General features: G+C 36.6%; 1 long non-coding RNA gene across 3 annotated transcripts in view; it reads right to left on the bottom strand.

Annotated features, from left to right (window-relative positions):
• Positions 1–270: 270 nt before the first annotated feature.
• LOC132233616 (uncharacterized) overlaps positions 271–23781 on the bottom strand; it is a 433774-nt gene continuing 410263 nt past the window's right edge. For all 3 annotated transcript variants that reach the window (XR_009452675.1, XR_009452674.1, XR_009452676.1), the window contains exon 4: positions 271–2394. This is a non-coding gene — a long non-coding RNA (uncharacterized LOC132233616). The remainder of the gene's footprint in view (positions 2395–23781) is intronic.

The raw sequence follows: 23781 nt of genomic DNA, 5'->3' as shown, positions 1-23781 counted from the left end.
TAAATAAGCTTAGCTTTTACTTGACATTTTTAATTATACACATTGCCCAGTTACATAGAGATATAGTTAAATACTACATCATTTTCTTTTAAGGGCACGTGAGAAATCATATGTAGCTACCACATTTTTTAAGATACCAAAATTAATTGAATTCATCACAGGATTAAATTAGCTTTTTATTTATTTTAGTTATAACTTCTTCTTCTTGTAGAGAAAAGAAGGTGATGATTCTAAGATAAACTTGCTGTGCAGAAAAGTTAACATCAGGCCTAAGACTGTTATCTTTTAAAAAGCCTGTTTAAAAGGTTGACCCTTATATGGCATCTATTTTTATTTTTGTATTTTTTATTGTTTTTCACTGTGTTATGAAGTCTACCCTCTTGGAAAATCCTTCAGTGAACAATATAGTAATGTTAATTATAGGCCAGTGTTGTATAGCAGATCTCTAGAGCTTATTCATCCTACATGCCCACTGAATAGCAATTCCCCATCTCCCCTACCCCCAACCCCTAGCAACCACCATTCTACTCTCTGTTTCTATGTTTGACTATTTTAGGGAACTCATGTAAGCACTGATTCTGCAGTAGGCTTCCCAGGTAGAATGTTTCCCTGGTGAACACATTTCACATGTGTTGTCACAACTGATTACTAGTGCATCCTTCCTGACTCCACTGCAAGCAGGGGCTCTAGGAAGCTTGGGTCTGGTTTCTTCCAGATTTTGCCCCTTGTGCCTTTCTCTTTCTGGATTTCACCTCGTATGTAGTCTTTTGCTGTAGTAAATCCTAGCAATAAATACAACTAGTTACTAGATCCTGAGAGCTCCCCTAGCAAACCATGGAGTCTCAGAGTGGTCCTGACCACTCCTGATACATCTGGTATCTCTGAGTCCTGCCCTCCACACAGATGAATGGCGGTGGTGTTGATCTCAGAGAGGGGAAATCAGTTTTGTTAGACTATTTTTCAAAGAACATTCAATAGAAAATCCCCACTGCTTTAGCATGTCGGATCAATAGGGAGACACTCTTCTTTGTATGCATGGTTCATCCAAAAAAACAAAAACAAACCTAAACATTTATTTCCTCTTTCAATTGCTTCAGAGTAAGAATTTGCTGTCTTTTTATTTATAATTTCCTTATACCTTTTAATAACATAGGTCCTTTGAACTGGTCTGTAACAATTCAAACAGCTAAATTCTATATCTTAAAAGACAGTTACTGGCCAAATTTCTTCTGCTCACAACTTTTCTAGCAACTTTTAGAAAAATCCAAAAGGTACCTTCTCTAGACATGCCTTGAACTTGGCAGAGAACGAATTTACAACATGTAAATTATTTTGTTTTTATAGGCTTAGCAAATGTTCAAGAGTCTGTCCAAGTATGGTCTACTGGCTTCCTCTTCTTTATTTTCTATTCAAGCTTCTTAAAAATGCAAATGTTCTTTGGCCAAAAGAACACATAATGTATGTGCCCACTATCCTCAGTTTCTTTCACAGTTGTTCACCTGGTGACATTGCTATTAAAGAGTAAAACCTCATTGGTAAACAGAAGAATAAAAACACAAATACTCTGCAAAGTAGGAAATACATATGGTGACATAACTGTGTATGATTCTTCTATATTTACTCATGCCAAATACGACCGCTGTATGCTGGAAACTGAAATAGTATTTTGGTAAGCAATACCTCAAAATGTCAAAGGCCAAATTATTAGGTTCATTAATATAATTGCATATTTATTTCCTTTGATTCTAAATACAGTACAATCTATTCTTGATTCTAAATTTGCTTTGCATCAGTGAACGTTGCTTACTGTTTCCAGATATTGTACGCTTTTGTGATAATTTGTCCATGAGTTCTATTTGTTAAGAATTTTCTATTAAATTATATATGATCAATATTAATTCTGTAAGTCCAAGTTCTCTTTTCCAGATGCTTATTATCCTTCACCAATATCTTTCTTCTCCTCATAGAACATTTTAACTAAAACATCTATTCCTGCAGAGGTAGTGACTTTACCTGAGAGAAATCACCCTTCTTTCCTTTGGCTCTAGAAACCCCTTTTTCTTCCCACACAAGTCAAGCAATGAGCCACAAAGTCTCAAAAGACCACAATAAGCAATCAACATCCAAAATATAAAACGGGGAAACGTCGCCCAAGGGCACTCACCCACTAGAGTCTGCAGACGTGATAGCGATCAGAGGCAGGATCTTCAGGGGGAGGCTGGTGGGTCTTTGCAGGTTCTCTGATTCACTTTTCAAGTCAGCTTGTTCCAACTGTCTGAAGGCAAGAGGGGGAAGCTGAACGTTGCGGCACGAGAGTCTCCGTACAAGATAGGGTTCCATGCCTCGCAAAGGGTCTTCCTCTTCATTACAGGAATGCAGCGTTTCCTCAGAGGCCTAAGGCAAAAGTCCAAGAAAGTATATGTAACCAACCAAAGTCCTGTCAGTTATCATTACATGATGGCTTTATACTTTTGGAGAAAGAAATGAAAGGAAATGTATACATTAAAAAATGCTAAAAAAAAAGGGGGGGGGGCAACGACATTAACAGAACAATATTTGGTTAAAAGGTTAGAACGAATAACTGAAATCTAGATTTATTTTTAAAATAGTAACTTTGTTCACCAGTATATTTAGGGTGGCTCAGTTGTTGCAGTTAACTGACCTCTTTAATAATATATTAGATTATATAAGTTTTGTGCATAAATTCTATAAAATAGAGACTAAATAAAAATATTCTCTATCTTCCATGAAATCAATTGCAAAAAAAATCACTGTAATATATATATTTTGACATAACATACATGCCTATGAAGAGAGAGGAAGAAAATGAGTCCTATTTTTTTTCTTCATACTTAGGACTATATTTGTAACACATATTTTCATATGTCTCATGTTACTTGAATATTCTTTGCAAATGTTTACAATAAGATTTTGTGAGGAGAATTTTTTAAAAGGACATGAAAAGACTATCTGAAGACCCAGTAGAACATTATTTAAATCACAGCTAAATTTTTCAAATTTGATCCATGTTAACCACATGCCAAGGCAAATAAAGTTCAGAATAAAGTAGAAATTTTGATAATTTGATTCTAGTTGAAAAAAATTTACTGCTACATGAGCAATAATTATTTCCAAGTGATTGGAAAGTCTACTCTAGTAACATTTATTACATCCATGTACTCAGAATGATTGAGTCACCAAATGTTATCAGATAACATGCTGGCTTTTAGAATCCTTGCATTAACACTTTGCTAGTTGTGTGCTTAGTGTTCTTAATCTCTCCAAGTTTTCTGTTTCTTTATTACAAAAATGGGAATGATATTTACCCACAAGAATGAAATGAGATCATGCATGTAATGCATAGCTCATTACCTGCATGCAATATGATAAGCAATCATAAATGGCAATTACTTTCCTTTTTAGTTTTACAGGTGAAGATACTAGCCCAGGGAGGCAAAGTACTTTTCCCAAAGTGTAGTGATTTTGTAGAGTTCAGATCTAGGTTAGAATCCTTGCTGCATTGCTTTTTATATTATTACCTTTTGGCAAGTAACTTAGGCTCATTGAGGTTGGTACCACATCTGAACACTAAGGATAATAATATATACTTCTCAGGTTCATTGTCTGGAGCAGAAATATAAAGTATTTGAAGCACCAAAATTTGGCACAATTTTCACTCAAGAAAATAATAACTATTGTTTATTATTATTATTATTATTATTATTATTATTATTATTCAGGCTAATTCCCTTTATCATTTTGTAGCACTATGCTGTCTTGGCTAGTTCATTTATCCATACTGATTTAAAAAAAAGAAGTTTTTTTCTGATTTATATACTGAAAAATGTGAAAGGATATGCAATGGTGGACTCTTTTTAGTCTTGGATTTATTGTATAATTTTATGGATAAATAGGATAAAAGGAGGGCACCCAGAAGATAAAGAATAGGTCAAAACTAAAAACCAAGTTCATTTATTTCAAATCCTAAACATAAAAACCTAGATTCTGAGAACCTGTGTTTTGAGGAATCTACTTGCTTTGTAAACAATATTAATCATGACAAGAATAATGGCTTAAGAAGTGAGGAAATCCTTCCATTGTGACAATAGGGATGGACCTTGAGAGCATTGTGCTAAGTGAAACAGAGGAAAACAAATTCTGTGTGATCTCACGTAAATCTATATATATAAAAGCCTAGTGTGCAAAGTGTCCCCTCGGGAGTTCAACCAACTGGGAGCTCGATCACTCGCTATGACGTGCACAGACCACCAGGGGGCGGCACGGAATGAAGGAAGGCCCCAGCAGCCGGGGAAGGGAGGCCCCAGCTGGCAGCCAGCAGCTGCTAGGGACCCTGCCCGTGCACAAATTTCATGCACTGGGCCTCTAATATAAAATAAAGACTCACACACACACAAAAGAGATCAGATTTGTGGTTACCAGAAGTAGAGATGGCAGGAGAAGAAATTGGGTGAAGGTGGTCAAAAGTTACAAACTTCTAATTATAAGATAAATAAGCAGCAGAAGGATATAATATACAACATGATAACTATAATTAACATTGATGTATGGCAGTGGTTCTCAACCTTCTTAATGCCTCGACCCTTTCATACAGTTCCTCATGTGGTGACCCCCAACCATAAAATTATTTTCGTTGCTACTTCATAACTGTAATTTTGCTACTGTTATGAATCTTACTGTAATTATATATGTGTTTTCTGATGGTCTTAGGCAACCCCTGTGAAAGGGTCATTCGACCCCCAAAGTGATTGCAACCCACAGGTTGAGCACCACTGATGTATGGTATATATAAAGGTTGTTAAGAAAGTAAATCCTAACTGTTCTTATCACAAGGAAAGAGTATTTTTTTCTGTTTCTGTATTTCCTTTTATTTATTTGAATGAAAAAAAATTTTTGTAAGTCAAATCATTACGCTGATATACCTTAAACATACATGGCTGTATGTCAATTATACCTCAATAAAACTGGAACAAATTTTAAATAAGAATAACAGATACAATAATTGAATCCTTATTAAATGGTAGTGCTTTACATATTCCATCTCATTTAAAGTCCATCTCATTTAAATGAAATCCTCTGAGTTAGGTCCTATTACTTTTCCAATTTTACATGTAAAGAAACAGACCTATCTATAATATATAACAATAAAATCATAATATGCTAATTAGACCAGACGACCTTCCGGACGAAGCCAGGGCTGCAAGAGCCGAGCCCCTTGCATGAATTTCATGCACCGGGCCTCTAGTAAAATAGAATAGCCTAGTAAAATAGAATAGCATGTCTTGGTCACACAGCCGCATGGTTAGTAAGGTGACCAAAACTTCCAGGTTGCCTGGGACTTTCTGACCTTTGCACTGGAAGTCCCATGTCTGGGAAAGCAACCCAGTCCTGAACAAAATAGGATGGTTGATCAGCAATAAGTTGAGATCTCAAATCAAAACTGAGCTTGAGCTAAAGCTGGAGCTAAAAACCATCATGTTATACTACCTCTAACAAGTATGGCCCCTGGCAGGGTACAGATAACTAATCAATCATAACTTAATAAGCCTCACATTTTCATTTTAAAAGATAGCAGAACTGAGATCAGGACAGTGCTACATCAACATTGGAAATTAATTATAATCCTTATTGATTGAATCAGGAGCTAAATATTAGAGGCCCAACTCTACTAGTAACTACTTAGGTGGTGTTAAAAAGTCATTTAACCTTTCTGGGTTTTAATTTCCTGAGACATAAAATCAAGAGGTTGTACAAAAATAAACCTTAAAACCAGTTCCACTCATGAAATACTCTGAGTTTTTACAATAGCCAATGGCAAAATTAATGTTTAGTGACCTGGAAAATACAGACAATAAAGAGAAAATGTACATATGTGGCATTCTTAACTTTTAGATTAAGAAAGTGAGCCTCTGTGTGTGAAGCTCAGTGTATTCATTCAAGGACAGAACTGCAAACTGGACCCACGCTCTTGGATTGCTATCAGGTCCTAAGTGACTTCCCATATTTCTCCAGAGAAGTTAATGACTTAAGGGAGTAGATGCCCTTTTTCAGGATAAACATGAAAAAGAAGAACAAAGGTTGAGTCTAGCAGAGCTGAGCACTGAATGTAGATGACCAAAGTTAACATCTATAATAATAATCTATAATAATAAAAGTGTAATACACTAATTAGACTGGGTATCCTTCCAGATGAAGCCAGGGCTGCGAGGGAAACCCAGGTCCCAGGTACCAGAGGGAAGCCGGTGCCGGCAGCCGGGGGAAGGAAGGCCTACTCTTGCACAAATTTCATGCATTGGACCTCTAGTTTTTCTATAAGTAGTTAGGTGCTCACTCTGGTGATAGCATTGCAACTGCAGAAATGCTTTATATAACCTAGGTTACCTAATAAAAGACAACGTTTTGACATTCTTTTTTAGATAAACTACTCAAGAAGTAACTTTTTTGATAGAAAACCTCTATTGAAAAAAAGTGTAGTATTTTTTATCTGGGTTATAAAAATGATGAAGCAATACATGTCTGTATTCTAACGTTTCTATTAAAAAAACAGCATAACAAGTGGCTTTTAAAAAATTCCAGATCAATATGTACCAATTATATTTCAAAAATGAATAGAACAATTTTAGCAGGTACCAGGCAGAATGTTAAATAGCCTTACTATGGAAAGAAATGTAAAACTGAACACCAAGGCAATATGTACCTTATTTTATTGCTGGAAAATGGCATTTTTGCAAGGAGTTGAGGGAAAAGATAATATTTATAATATCTTGAAGGGCATTGTTTCTCAAAATGTGATGCTCAAACTCCATGCATGAGAATCACAGAAGGTGCTTACTAAAAGTCAGAATTCCAAACCATATTCCAGATCTCCCTAATCACAATCTCTATTATTAGGGCTTGGGAGTGTGAATAAGTCACCGGGTGATTCTGATGCATACTAAAATTTGGGAACTAATGGTTTTGACATTTTAGACGTAGTCCAATAACATTGCCTGGCAAAGATTCAACCACAAAGATGTTCACTGTAGCTTATTTGAAATAAGGAATAACTGAATGTAATCTACTTGTATTGAAGGATTTGCTTAATGAATTTCAATACATCATTTTATTAAATACTATGAGATTGTTAAAATAATGCAGAATATGTGATTATGTTTATGATATAATGTTGAGTGAATAAACAGATTACAAAGTGATCTCATTTTTCTAAAAGGAAACAAAACAAAAAACTAACATGTTCTATTAATAGAAAATTTCTGGGATGACATTCCTATTCTCTAACATGACTTTCTCTGGACAATAATAAATAATTTTCATATTTTGCTTATTACTATTTTCTATATCCTCTGTTAAATGAAAAGAGAAAGTGGATTATTTTTAGATTAAAAAGTAAAATAAAAACAATACTAATAAAATGGAACAACATTCAACTTGCTATTGATGGGACTCAGAAATATCTCTAATTCAGTTTCAAGATATGCAATATGAAACGAGAAAAAATATTTGAATGAGTTCAATGCAAACCTGTTAACTTGTAATAAAATATAAATCCGTTTTAGTAATTAACCAACTTATTTGAAGAAGTTGAAAGAAAAATAACTTTAATGTAATTCTTTTCACTGCTAGGACAATTACCTCTCTAAAAGATATACCTAAAGAAAGTAATTCCACAATAACTGACAGTTAAAATGAATGAGCATTAAATATGTTATTATTATTATTGTTTTTATTTTTGTTTACTTCAACTTCTATATAAGGTATTTAATGAATCCCTTTATTCTCTTTTTTCTTCTCCCAAAGTCGTTAGCAAACCACTTAACAAGGCCTTGAGTGCTGGGACATACCTACAACTGGTGTAATAAATTGCTGTGGCTGGTAATAATCTCACACTTGTTGATATTTATTTCATATGTGTATATAAAAATGAAGTTTTCTATAGAGGAATTGTCTTAAAATGTATATACATTGGCATTTAGAGAGAAAATTGACTGGGTTGCTCAATTGGTTAGATCATCATCCCATACACCAAAAAGATTGCAGTTTCAAGCCCTGATTGGGGTCTCAGGGTGTGTGTGGGAGCAACCAAACAATGTTTCTCTCTCACATTGATGTTTCTCTCTTTTTTATCTTTTTCTCTCTAAAATCAATAAAAACATATGCTTGGGTGAGCATTAAAAAAAATACACAAAACAATTTGGGCTACATGAGCCATAAATAATTTTCCATTATCATAAGCCACTAAATTTTGGGGTTTCCTTGTTGCAGCTAGTGCTATATTATATACATAGTCACATCTCTATTATTTGAGTTCAATTGAATGAGGCACTGCCTTTCTCATAAGTATTTATAGTCCGTTTGAGAAAAATAATCACCAGCGTGTGGTAAGAGCTCTAAGAGAGGACTCAGAGCTCTTTAGGGGGACATAGTAGGCTGAACACTTCTGTGAGAGAAAGGTGATGCTAGCCAGAAGTGACATCAATAAAAAAAGAAACTTCGAACTGTCTCAAGCAAATTAAGATGTATGATTTCCTAATAAATCAGGCTTTTCTTTTTGTTTCCTGCATACTTCACCAATCAGTTCTGTTTAGTCTCATTGCTAAATCCTCTGTTAATTTTCTCTTAAATCTAGACCTTCTCCAAGATGTAATCCTCCAGTTCTCTTCTCATGCTACACACTGCTGATTCAAAACCTCCAGAGCTCCCAGGGTGAGCTGAAACTACCTCCATAAATGGAGGACAAGGAGAAACCAAAGAAAGAGGCAAGCCACTCCAGATTGGTAGGTGGCGGGTTTAACAATCAAGGAAACTTACATAGAAGGATTGTGCTGGGCAGCCACACATGAGTAGCTCTCTGTAGCTGCCCACCAAAATCTGAATTGGGTTTAACTGGGCTCAGTCACATATACCATCCTGACTATCTCCAACCACAGATTGCTTTCTCCAGGCTGCATCCTTGCAAATGGCTCCTTAGAGTCCAAGGACAGAGGAGGAGGGTGTGGAGCCTCCAATAGCCTGGGCCCAGCTTGAGGGTCAACTGGCAACAGTGTTTTCTTGAGGTCCTCCTTCAGCACACACTCATGTCAAAAATATTATACATGACAATGAATAAAAATAACTTCTGCCTTGTTATTCATAACCACCGGGAAGCCTTAGGCCTTGGGTTGAGAAGTGATTTGTAGTGAACTGATTTGCTTGTATATCTGTTCTCTTTGTTAGCTAGGACACATTTGCAAGCATGGGAGCATGCCATAACAACGTTTGTACCTCTGACACTCAGCCAGCGCCTGGGCTAAAACATGCAAAATAAACCTTACTGTAGAAATGAATGAAGAAAATAGACAAATGACTCCCTTTCTTCAACAACAAGAAACTGGGAAATGGGGTAATATCATTAGGTATTGGTATTACTCATAATGTTGTATTTGTAAATATTAATATAAGTTAGGTAGAGGCTACATCAGTTAACAAGAATTTTTTTAAAAAAATTCCAAGACTTCAGCCACTCAAATAGCTTTGGTCTATCCCCATGTTTTATTTCAAATATATATAATATTTTCACCTAACTTTTCTTAATAAAAATAAATTATTTAAGCACTCAATGCTTTCAGAGTACATATTCTATGCAGAACACTATAGAAGTTAGCATGTTAAGTAGTTGCATAAGTTTTCAAAATTTCTAAAAGAGGACAGATTGAGCTGAGGATAGGTTTTTATCAATTCCAATGTTGCATTCCTTTTTCCTGTGTAATTAGTTTTCTGTAAAATAATCCTCTGAAAAAGTAATTTTTTTCCTTTCTGTATATAGGAAAAAGAAGACATATATAGTATAGAGAAGACAATTTCTGATAACTGAACTAACTCTTTAATGTATAGCATATAATTTAATAGGTTGCTATTGCAAAGAATTGAAACAATACAATCCAAAAGTACTATATTCCAACAGTAGACATTGTCTCTGTATTATTATTTTATGTTTCTGTGAAATTGTTCACAATACACTAAAGCAATAATTAAAAATCTGCCTTAAGATTTTCTAAACCTTATGCCAAATGATTTTCCCCATATCTCATTACTCATTATATGTGTTTTGTATTAAAATCCAATGCTAAGGTTGCCTAAATAATCTGAGGAAACTCATTAGTCAAGGCAATAAAAATAAATACCTGAATTCTTTTTATATTTAAAAGGACATTGTACTGAATTAACACAATCCATTTTCAACTTGATATTTTTACAGTAGGTCCTTGGGTTACATAGGAGATCCATTCCGGCGTAAGTCGGGACCCACCTACATAAGCACCTACATCACTCACATGGAGCACATACACAGCAGTAATGAAGTGAAACAGTAAAAAAAAAAAAAAAAAAAAAAAAATTAAAAGAAAAATAACAATTGCTGACCTTTATTTGTGGTAAATAAGTAATAAAAAAACATAAAGCACATATGTACATACATCGAAATGACAGAACTTTTTAAAATATATAAATAAATGGGAGATGGCAACTTAACCAGGAAACGACGTACGTGAGTCCGACGTAACCTGAGGACTGCCTGTATATGCTATAGAAAATGCACTCTTGCAAAAGTGAATTCCAAATGAAAATTTCCACTCCAGGTTAACAAAAAGATAGCAAAGATAGCTGATAGCTCTCAAATATCCACAGAACTTAATCCCAATATAGGCTCTGATTTCAAACTGATAGAAGAGACAGAAATCACTGAAGTTTCTTTCTCTAAAACCATTCCCTATAATTTACTCATCAAAACTTCTAAAAAGTTCATAAAGGAAATAGAAAAAGTTCTCATTTAGTAATATTCTACTATACATTCTCATCAAGAAGCTTTGTTTGAAACTGTAGGATTCAATTAATTTTCTATAAATATCACTGTTGCTTTCCTGGGTGACCTTGAAAAATGAAGTAGATTCTATTTTATTAGCAAAGGAAGGAAAGATGACTTAAGGAAAAACATGACTTCTATCAATGATTTCTTTCACAATGATATTTAGTAACAGAATCACAACTGCTAAAAAAAAAATAGGAGCTTCCATTGTTTGCTTGACCCGTAAAAATCATGTTTTTCTAGAAGAGTGGATTGAAACAGCTGGCTTAAACAACAGTGGGAAGTCCGGGGAGGGTTGGCGGGGTCGGGGGTAAGAGATCAACCGAAGGACTTGTATGCATGCATATAAGCATAACCAATGGACACAAGACACTGGTGGGTAGGGGAGGCCAGGGCAAGGTCAAGGGGAGAAAAAAAAAAGGAGACATATGTAATACTCTTTGTAATACTTTAAGCAATAATAAAAAAAGAAACAGCTTGCTTATTCTCTGTGTTTTGAAAAAACTCTCACTTGACTAATTAGGTGCCAAACCACAACATTAGGGGAAATACAAAGATCTATGATCTTCATTTTCAAGTTTTATTTAAATACCAGCATCAATCAAAATATATTTATAAACATAAAAGCAAAAGCTAAAACCATAATTTAAGAGAATGTATATTTATAATAATAAACTAGGTCTGTAATTCTGGAACAAACTAACTGAGAGAAAAGAGGAGACAAAGTAATGATAAATTCCCTTTTTCCATAGAGGGAGCTAGGAAGTATGACTTTGCTCTTGGCTTTAATGTTCAGATAACCATACAGTACTTAATTGATAAACAAACTATGGATCAAAGAATATTATTATTAAATCTAAATTCAATGTTATAGTTGATAGTGAAACATAATGTTTATTCTTATTAAAATAAGTAATAATACAAGAATGCTCCTCATTACTCCTTTATTCAGCATCATCAATAATATTTGTTGTATTACATGTGCTGTATAAGTAGCTACTTATTCCTCATGAAAACCTGCATGAAGAACTGTTGTTATTCTCATTTTACAGATTTGGAAAATGAGGCTTAGGGAGGTCAGCTTGCAACTTAACTCCCACTATAAGGAGATTACAATGACACTTAGTAAGTGGTAAAGCAAGGTTTATAGACTAGGTTTACCTGACACCAAAGATCATAATTTGAACCCAAATGCAGCATTGCCCCTACTTTTGAAGAACTACTGGCCAATTTAGTAATGTGGGAGATAGAAATAAGAGGCACAAAGTTATGAAGAAAATAAAGAAATTGTTATTGGATTAAAACCTTGTTTAATGTAAGAAACAAAAAAATCAACTGGAAATTACTTGAAGAAAGAATAATTGGGTTTGTCCAGTTATAAGTTAAAATATGCAAAGGATTTTCCTTTATAAAATGAAAACACTGCTCGTTAAAACTACAAGGAAAAATGTCTAATTTATAAAAAAAAATACATTTATGAGTAAGCTTAAAAATACATGGATGGAATCTGTATTAGGAGAATTACATGAATTTCTCAAAATTCACATAAGCAAGCCTGATATTGCAATTATTTTTTATCTTTAATGTTATTACAAAAACAAAAACTTCATTTTTTTCCCTTTTTGAGGGTAACAGAAAGGCCTTCAACTACAAAGAAAAAAATAGATGAGAATAAAACTTTTTTTAAATAAATAAGATGAGGGTGGTTGTGCCATCTATATATATAAAAGCCTCAGCGACCGTTACAACCGGTTAACCGAATGACCGGTTGATTGGTCACTATGACATGCATTGACCACAAGGGGGCAAACTCTCAATGCAGGAGCTGCCCTTTGATATTTTAGAATGAGAGGAAGGGAGAGGGAGAGTGATAGAAACATCAATGATAGAGACACATCAATTGGCTGCTTCCTGCATGCCCCTCCCAAAGACTGAGACAGCAACCCGGGCATGAGCCCTGAGAATCACACCTCTTGGTTCATACGTCAATGCTCAACCACTGCGAAACACCGGCTGAGCTAAATATTTCTTGTATAAGAATCTAATATGTATTAAAGGAAATACTATCAACTAATAGGGAAGGAAAATTACATAAGTGTTGATGAAAGTAGACCATGTGAGATGGAATAAAAATATTTAATACCACAAAATAATAAATTTAAAAAGTAAACCATAGAGTGATGTCAGCAAGATGGTGAAATAGAAGTTCCAGACTGCATAACCCCACAGAGCCACAAACTTAACAGAAATAAACAGTCCCAAACGGCTGTATGAGAACTCCAAAAATCAGTTAAGTTCAGTATTCCAAGCAAGCTCAAAGTCAAGAAGAGCCACATTGAAATGAATAAGAAAAGCCATTCATCTCCACCATGATAGTCATTTTCCCAAGAGAGCACAGCTTGACGAAAATGGGATTAAAAGTCCAATTCATGGGTTTTCTTTGGGGAAGGAAATAAAAAAGTGTAATGTATATCCAATATCTCATATTCTCAGGGTATCCCAAGAGAGTGGTTTCTGTCTCACCTGACTCAAGCACTGATGGGAAACCAGAGTGTTTGCATGTATAGGGGCCTCTGAGAACAAAAGGGAGCTCAGTGCTAGAGAACCTGCAGGACTGTAGACAAACACCAGGAAAGGCAGGAGATTATAAACGCCTGAAAAAGGAATCCGCGAGCCCCACTAATTGAGAAATTATAAGCACAAGTCCAGAGAAGATGCATCCCCAGAAAAGGATTGAGAAGTCCCCCAGAATTTCTAGCTATGCTGGCTGATGAAGGTTCTTACCTTTACAAAGCCTGCCTATGAAGACTAGCAGAAATAGTTGTTTTCAAATGTACAAATCCCAGAAGAAAAAAAAAAATAAGGCACATGAAGAAACAAGGTAAAAGACCCATTCAAAAGAACAAAATAGATTTCCAGAAATTGACATTAAAGAAATGAAGATCTCCGGCCCTGTCAAGGTGGCTCAGTTGGTTGGAACATCATCCCATTAGCCAAGTGGTTGCAATTTCAATTCCTGGTCAGAGTACATAGGTTGCAGGTTCAATCCCTGGTCAGGATACACATACGGGAGGTAACTGATTGATGTCCCTCCCCCCCCCCCCGTCTCTTTCTCTCTCCCTTCCTCTCTCTAAAATCAATAAGCATATATTCCAGTGAGGATTTAAGAAACAGAAGGAAGCCACCGATAAGGGTTTAATTTCCAACATTTACAGGGATCTCATGAAACTTAACAAAAGGAAGATAAACAATCCAATAAAAAAATGGGCAATGGACCTAGATAGACACTTTTCGAAAGAGGACATACAGAAGGCCGAAAGACATATGAAAACCTGCTCAAAGTCACTAATTATACGAGAGATGCAAATCAAAACGACAATGCGTTATCATCTCACACCTGTCAGAATGGCTATCATCAACAAATCAACAAACAACAAGTGTTGGAGAGGATGTGGAGAAAAAGGAACCCTTCTGCACTGCTGGTGGGAATGCAGACTGGTGCAGCCACTGTGGAGAACAGTATGGAGCTACCTCAGAAGACTAAAAATGGAACTCCCATTTGACCCAGTGATCCCACTACTAGGAATATATCCCAAGAAACCAGAAACGCCAATTAGAAAGGATATATGCACCCCTATGTTCATAGCAGCACAATTCACCATAGCTAAGATTTGGAAACAGCCTAAGTGCCCATCAGCAGATGAGTGGATTAGAAAACTGTGGTACATCTACACGATGGAATACTATGCTGCGGTAAAAAAAAAAAGGAACTCTTGCCATTTGCAACAGCATGGATGGAACTGGAGAGCATTATGCTAAGTGAAATAAGCCAGTCAGAGAAAGATAAATACCACATGATCTCACTCATTTGTGGATTATAGAGAACAACATAGACTGATGAAAAGGGACAGACCCAAAGACTGAGAAACAGCAATCAGGCTATCAATCCCCAGAAGGAAAGTAGGGGAGGGCGGGGGTAAGGGGAAGAGATCAACAGAAGGACTTGTATACATGTATATAAGCCAAACCAATCGACATGGACAACGGGGGGATGGGAGCATGAGTTTGTGTGTGGGGGGGGGAGGTTGGGGGTTAATGGGGGGGATGAGGACACATTTGTAATACCTTAACTAATAATAATAAAAAAAAAGAAACAGAAGGAAGGAAGGAAGGAAGGAAGGAAGGAAGGAAGGGAGGGAGGGAGGGAGGGAGGGAGGGAGGGAGGGAGGGAGGGAGGAAGGAAGGTCTTTGAATGACCTGGCCCAAAAATAATAATAAAAATAGTTGTCTTAAAGAAGCTCAATGAGCTATAAGAAAACACAGATAGACAAATAAATAAAATCAGAAAAATGATATATAAACAAAATAAGAGTATCAACAAAGAAATAAATACAGTACTATAAAAAAGATTAAAACAAATTCTGGGAACTGAAGAACTGAATTGAAATATTTACTAGAGGGATTTAATAATGGACATAATTAAACAGAAGAATCTGCTAACTCAAAGACAGATCATTTGAAATTACTACATCAGAGAAACAAAGAGAAAAAGAATATAAAAACAAGTGAAGAAATCGCAAGAAACTTATGGAATATCACAAAATAGACTAGATTATGCATTAGGGGAGTCCCAGAAAGAGAAGCAAGAGGAAAAAGGAACAGAGAACATATCTGAAGAAATAATTGCTAAAATCTTCTCAATTCTGAGGAAGGAAAGGAACATTCAAATCCAAGAACAAAAAGTACCCCCAGGTAACTTAAACTCAAAGAAGCCTATACTGAGACAGGCTCTACTCAAACTGTCAAAAGTAAAACGAAACAAACAAACAAAAAAACCCAAATTCATAAATTACTAAGTATTCCTCAGCGATAATAGCTGTGTATATTTAACACATGATGATGATGATGAAGATGAAGATGATGAAGGATTCTAAGGTTTTGTGGTGCCACCCTTTGACAGAAAATTTTCTGTTGTTCATTATCTACTAGTATGCTGTAAAAACAATGATTTATAGATATAATCCCACTACTAAGTATACACTAACCTTTAAACAATTAGGTGCTGCTTTTCTTTCTTTGTCCTGAAGCTAAAAACTCAGAAGAAAATGTTATCACTTATAAATAACATTTAGCAAAATCAATTTACCATATCCCCCTCAAATAAACTGAAAGTTTCCTGAAATTTAATAAGCTATTGTTTTTCATAGTTAGCATACACCCCCTCAAGACATTCTAAACACATTCATCCCAGGCATTCAAAAATCAGAGCTTTAAACTCTTCTTCAAGGTTATAAAGTAATTTATCCTTTTTCTTGTTTTGAGAATACTAAAATTGCTAGCACTTCACAACAAAAGGTGCCTTGAATTTTTACAACAATAATTTAAAAACTAGATATTTAATTGTGTTCCTTTGCCACATTTTGGCCTCTAAATATTATTTTCTAGGTTAGTTACACAATTCTTTTTCAGCATTATCACCTTCATTAACCACCCTAAACAATGAAAATTGAAATCAGTTCCCAGTGGTTTGATTTGTTATCACTGGTTTTCTTGAAAGATAGACTAACAAATCACTCCAAACCTCAAGATAATATGAATAAGATAGATTAAAAATATCAGAGGATAAAAATGAATTTTTATCCTATAAGGATGATTAAGCATTTCTAAGCTGGCACAAAACAGCTGAAAAGCACAATAAACACAGACATCAATATGAATATAACATATAGCCAAAGATCAGAAAAATCTTAAGCAAATGGTTATTTCAATTAAAAAAACAATTTCCTGTCCATATCAGAAATACATAATTGTCCGAACGCTTCACCTCTCAGGTTTGTTACTGAGGAGATCAAAGGGAGTTAGGTGGTCAGGAATCGGGACCATGCGGACAGGGAAATAGAAGTGGGAACCCAACGAGGTGGAGTTACTCAGGCACCCCCAACTGGTAGGGAAGGAAGGGCGTGCTCCAGAGGCATGAACTTTAAAATGTATGGATATTGCTAAGACAGGCATCTTGTGGGTCACAATCACAACACAGTGAGGCATAGAAACCAATCCCAGGGATGTTCCTAAGGCAAAATTATTTGAAAGGATCAATCAGGAACTAACAAGCATATACACAAAAAAAGCACACGTTTCCTCTGCTCTCTCCCCAGTGCACTGGATGCTCCTATGGCAGGCGATGGGTTCCACTGCATCCACATGGCTTATGGCCATGGGGGCCTCCACACATGGTCTAATAGACTTTAATTGGCTTGGATGCTAAACTGCTCCCTACTGTACATGGAAAGGAAGCTCTGGACCCTGGTCTGCTCCTGGAACCCCAGCTGCATCTTTTCCGGGACAGGATTCTCGCAATAAACTTTGGTTCCACTAACCTTTTTTGGCTGCCACTTCGTTCTTCAATTTTGAGAGACAATGAACTCAGAATCAAACATCCACATTTTGGTTTCATTACTACACATACACATTTTACGTTTATTAACTTTAATATTTTATATAAAATAGATAATCTCATTCCATGTCACTTTCCTGATAGACTCTCAGGATTGGAAGTGACTTTAAAGGCCATCGAGTTCAATATTCCCCTTATTTCATGACACTCCATTGATTTTTCTTACAGCACTGACAAATAGATCATGATTCTGCCCTTGAATACACCTCCAATTGTGAAAGCTGCAAATATTTCATGAGCATCAACCATGTGGCTGAACAGATGTAGGTACATGGATTCACATGTAAAGTAAATGATCAAAGATCTTTGGGGAGGGTGGGGGTAAGGGGGAGAGATCAACCAAAGGACTGGTATGCATGCATATAAGCCTAACCAATGGACGCAGACACCAGGGGGGGTGAGGGCATGAATGAGGGGTGGAGGGGGGGCAATGTGGGGATAAGGACACATATGTAATGCCTTAATCAATAAAGAAAAAAAAAGAGCTTACAGTCTAGTAGCTCCTGGAATGGAATTCGTCACTTACACCTATTTTACTTCATTTATTCAATAAGTAATCACTGAGTTCTAATATGTGTCAGAAATGCTTCTCTGTACTGATAAACCAAAAATGAATAAAATACAGCAAGTCTTAGATCACTATGAGAAATTTATTCTATATATTTAATGGGAATTTTCTTCTCTATAATTATCTCCCTGTGTTTACCTCTCTCTAGGTCACACGGATTGGGTCTAATCGCTCTGCCCCAGGAAAGCCCTCCAGATATAGTTGCCTCTCTAGCACCTCCCACCTTGTTTTAGAGGCCATTCCCCAAGGCCTTTTCCTTCAGGTGCTAAGCATTCTATGTGGACCACGAATTTAAAGACAATGAGTGGCCTATGAACCAGGGTTCAATTCTGGGTCAGGGCACATGCCCAGGTTGTGGGCTCAATCCCAGTGTGGGGCATGCAGGAGGCAGCCAACCAGTGATTCTCTCATTGATGTTTCTATCTCTCTCCCTTCATCTCTGAAATCAATAAAATTATATTTAAAAATAAATAAAACCAATGAGTGAAGTGAGCTGAGAGGAGTACAAAGGCAGGATCACTGCTTCTCCATGGTTAGTTTCCATGTAAGAGTCTAAAATATATATTATATTAACACTTAAAAATATCCCTTTCCAATGCCTAAGATGTATTAATAATCAAAATCTTTAAAGGAAGCAATGACTTTTTGTAAGGGGTCTAATGGTAAGAAAGAAACCACCCTCCCAGCAGAAACTGCATGAATGTGAGCATCTTTTTTTTTATAATGAATTCCATTTTATTGATATTTCTGTCTGTCAGCTTACTTTTCTTTTCTTTCTTTTTTTTTAGCTTTTTCCCTTTATTGATTAAGATATTACAAATGTGTCCTTATTCCCCCAGTGTCCTCTCATCCTCCCAATCCTGCCCTCACCTCATCCCCTGTTGTCCACATCCATGCTTATGCTTATATGCATGCATACAAGTCCTTTGGTTGATCTTTCCCCCTTCCTCCCACCCTCCCTTCCTTCCCTCTGAGGTTTGAGCATCTGATAGATGCTTCTCTGTCTTTACATCTGTTTTTGTTTTTGTTCATCGGTGAGCGTCTTTTTTACAGAAATGTATTTCTATAGAATGTCACTCTAAATTTCTCTTTTTTAATGAAGAACCCCTATTTTGCCTAAACATGACTTTAAATGATTCTGTTTTATTCTATTCAGAATATTTCAATGAAAAATGAAAGTACTAAGAGACTTTGTAAGCTAGCATAAGCTTTCAAACTGAACTATTAATCAGCATGAAGAAAGATAAGATGTTCAGAAGGATTCAGAAAACTCTTGACTTCTGTAACTGAGCCTCAGAGATTAGCATTGGTAATTTCAATTTTCCTCTGGATGACAACACATTTAAAGGAGAAAATTGGTATAACCAAAGAATGGACTATTCTGCAGTTGAAACAAAAGATAGAGAAACAGCAGTACTTTTTTGAGCCATTTGGATATTACAGATGCCTTAGACAGCTTTATAGTCTGATAGTGTCGCGTGGGAGGCCTCTCCTCAGGGAAGCAGTATATTCCCAAACAGAATGATGATTGAAATAACTGAAAGGACAACTAGAATTTTATAAAAACTTAAAAGAAATCCAACTATCTATCCCATCCCTATTCTAACCAGATGTCTTTTTCTACTTGTGGGTCAAGATTTGCCCATAGACTGAACCAAATTTCCTCTTTTGGCTGCAATAAGGTTTAGTGTCTCTGACCTTAACTTTGCAAGCTATCAAATTTCTCTCTTGTCTGTGGAACCTGTGAGTATTTGCCTAAACATACAGTCTGTTTTCTGACTCTTGATTTCCTGAATTCCTGGTCTACGTCTGCTATTTCTGTCTGACTTCCTAAGCTTTTATGTCTGGTTTGGATCAAGAATATCCTGACCCTGACTTTTTCAACAACATAGAATCCTGACTTCTGGTTCCAATCTTCATCATCATTGCGCATTTCCTGCCACTTTGAGCCCTAATTTCAAACTCTCATCTATACTGGCCAAGAACTAATCTTCCCTTATGTCCACCTGCCCTTTTACATTTTTACCTTTAATCACCTTATGCACGCCCTGGTTTCTGATTACTATCTGGTCCTGACATGGCGAAACCACAGTCAGTCTGTTCAATATCTGACTGCTGTTCTGCCAAATACACCACTAAAATGTAGTAACTATTTGCTGCGTACTACTGTGGGTACTGTGCGTGTGTATGTGTGCATGCATGTGTGTGTCCGTGCTTAGGATTCTCACAAAAATCTAGTAACTTTTCATTTTATAGGTTGCAAGCAGGAAGCCCAAAAGTACAGTGATTTTCCCTAAGCCACACAACTAATAAATGTTAGAAGAAGACAGCAAATCTTTTTCTGTCAGGCCAAAAAATTATTCTCTGTGGGAGACAGTTACAGGAGTGTCCCTCAATAAATGCTACCTCTTGTTATTCCTACCCTTATGCAGTCTCCCCATGCTGATTCTGTCTTACCTATGGGTCTTTTTTTGGCTAACGGGACATCAGCAAGCAAACATAACACCAGCAAAAGCTTGGATAAGTCTTATTTGTTTAAAACACCTGCTCCTGGAGGCAGCTACTATATACAAAGTCTGACCAGTCTGAGTCTGCCCTGCTGGAAGAAAGCCCAAGCTTAGTATATGTAGAGACCATGTAGATGAGCGTAGAGATGTCAGGAATGCAAGTGAAACTTTCTTGGACCTTCCAGCAAAGACCAAACCAGCTCCTGATAAAATATAGCCAAGTGAGTGTGACCTAATTTTTCTCAGGGAATTCCTGTCCATAATAAATAATAAATTGTTGTCTTAAGTCACCAAGTCCAACTCAGGACTTGCTGGCTTAGAAAATAAAATATTTCTCATTCTCAGCCCCTCCAAAGGCAAAAAGGTTCTCAGAGTAAGAGATAACCTCTGATTAAGACCAAAGAGCTACTAGTCAAACATGGCCTCAGATTAATATGAAATGAAAAATGTGGCAGTAAGATATCTCTTAAAACCCATATAAGAACCACTCAGCTAGAAGATAAGAACTTCTAAAAATCTTAAGGATATTGCTCCATAGCATCTTGACTCTCAGTCTAAAGTAGAAAAGTGTCTGTCTTAAAGGGATTGTGGAAGTAGATTGATTTTACTTAATGGAATGAAATATGATTGGATACATGGAAAAACCACAATGTGTGTGTGTGTGTGTGTGTGTGTGTGTGTGTGTGTGTGTGTGTTTAAGTACCATCTTGTACTAAAAGGGAGAGAGGCTGACAAAAAATTGAAAAGAGGCTTCCAAATTTTACTGGCATAAAAAAGGCTGAAAAAGTTACTCAGCTACAAACATGGGCCATTTATTATGGGAAAGGAAGGATGACTTAGAGGACACAGCCAAGAACAATGGAATAGAAAAATCACATTTAAAGACTGGGGACTTTTCAAGAAACATTCCTTGCCCATAGATTTGAGGCAATTGGTAGCATGCTCCCAGTTGGATTTCAGAATTGTTATTCAACAGTGATTGCTATGTGCTTCCTATGTCCCTTCTATTGAATGGCCAAATTTATTGCCAGAGATACAATAATCTTCGTCTCATCATGGTGTATTGGGGGAGAGGGATGTACAGAGATTATATTAATCTTTTAAGAGATCAAGTCTCTGAATCAAGAGAAACTATACCTGGAGAGCTCCAACTTCAGATGTACCTAATTTAGATGGTAAGATCTTGGACCCAGAACCTGCAAACTAATGCTATAATGTGATGAACTTTCAGAGAAGAGAGACATGAATTGCTGTGGCCAGAAGGAAGACAGTGATGTTAGTTACCAACCATTCCTCCCCTTCTTTCCATATATGCTGCTCCTCACATCATGAAATAGATTCTATTTTTCTTCTCCTTAATTATGAAATAGACCTATGACTTGCTTTGACCAATAGAATGCAACACAAATGATGTCCAGCACTTCTCAGCGCAGGCCTGATAGATTCTACTTCCTCTCTCTGGGTGGCCAGCTGTCATGCTATAGAGAAACTTGGGCGGGACTCTCCCCCACCTGAAGACTTCAATGGTGCAATTTGTGTGGTAACTGGGCTAGGCCACAGCACACAGATGTTTGGACAAACACATCTGGATGTTGCTTTGAAGGTATATTTTAGATGAGATTAACATTTGATTAAATGTTACTCAGTAGACTTTGAGTAAAGCAGATTATCCTCCATAATTGGGTGGGACTCATCCAGCTAGTCAAAGCCCTTAATAAAAAGATCGATATTCCTAAAGAATAGGGAATTCTTCCACAGCCTGCCTTCAGACTTGAGTTGCACAATTTAACTCTTCCCTGGGTCTCCAGCTTTTGAGATCTCTCTCTCTCTCTCTCTCTCTCTCTCTCTCTCTCTCTCTCTCTCTCTCTCTCTCTCTAGTTCTATTTTTCTGGAGAATTCTCATTACCACAGAGAGAGGAAGAAAGACCATGCAGCAAAGCCATGAGGCAGAATCAGCCAAGTTGATACCATATGAAATAGAAGAATCACCCAAACAATCCCTGTCCAAATATCTGGCCCAACAAATTGTGAAGAAAAGCCTCAATAACACTGTCAGCCTCTAAGTTTGAGGTTCATCACAGAGCATTAAGTCAGTAAGACATCTTCTTTACTTCCAGACATTCTCTCTCCCATCCAGGCATGAGCTTAACCTTCCTCAGAGCTTCAGCTCCGACGGCAGTCCAAGGTCAGGCAATAACTGGGAATGTGTCAGTCTCCAATCAGTAGAGCCTCAATTTCCTTCAAACCAATTATTTGGAATCATGTTTTCCTCTATATAATAAACATTTTTGGATTTTTAATCAATAAACCGCTCTTATAAACATCTTATAGCTTCAGCTTTCATTTAAAGGTCTATTTATAAAAATTAGAAAGGGGACTAAGCCCAGACAAAGATACTCTAAGGGGGAAAGGAAGCTCGGCCCTTTTACACAAAGTCCTCTTGACCCTTAGAGTCTCTAAATCACAGTAAATTCAGAACTGGAGTCATTGGATCGCCAGAAGTGCTGCTGCAGGTGTCACCGAGCCACTCAAGGACAGTGCTACAAAAATAATTGGATACAGCTTAAGAGAACAGTATTTGTGAATGGAAACAGCCACAGAAACCTCTGAGAATTGAACAATAATGAGGTCAATTGAGTCTTGCCTGTCTCTGTTCGAGGAAAATGTCACGCTGCAGCTACCTTGAGACACAGGCTCAGGGCACAGGCAGTGCTGGAACATGTGGCAAACAACAAGAGTGGATGCAGAGTGCTGTGCAATGCTGCTCAGAAAAAGAATTCACTGTAATTCTGAGTGTGTGATCCATCTGTCAATGCAGAAAAATAACACATATGAGGGTGTGTTGATTTATGTGAAGAGGGCAAATCCTTATTAACATACTGAATGAAAATCGAATTTCAAGTCAGTTTTCTGGGGCTCTGTGATAGATGCAGGAGCACAACGTGCAGCAAGTATACTTGTTATTAACCCGTCTGTAAGTTTAGGCATTACTATTCTTCCTCCTCCCTCCCCCAACAAAAGCAAGCAAGCAAGCAAACAAACAAACAAACAAAAACAGGAGTAGACTCTCTTTAATGTGTCCTGGTGGTGGACCATTTCAAGTTCATTGTCCAGAAGTACATATTAGCAGTGAATATTGAACTTTTTGTATAATTAATAGGACCATACATCTCTCCCCCTTTACTCCTGGAGCTGTGTTAATGGCTGCTGCTGCCCTGCAGCTGTGGTTCTGTGAAAGCATTCCCTTTAGATATTTAAAGACTGGATAGAACATCCTGGAAGGTAATTATGGGAGAGGTTCTGGTAGTGCATTTGCTCCCTCAAAAAGAGCTTCTTTGCCAAACCTTCTTAACTTAGAAAATGGCATAAAAACTTTCTTCTGACTCCTCTGCCA

The sequence above is a fragment of the Myotis daubentonii genome, chromosome 4 (genome assembly GCF_963259705.1).
Source record: "Myotis daubentonii chromosome 4, mMyoDau2.1, whole genome shotgun sequence".
Classification (NCBI taxonomy): domain Eukaryota; kingdom Metazoa; phylum Chordata; class Mammalia; order Chiroptera; family Vespertilionidae; genus Myotis; species Myotis daubentonii.
The sequence above is the reverse complement of the archived record's forward strand: the minus strand, read 5'-3'. Positions and strand labels throughout refer to the sequence as shown.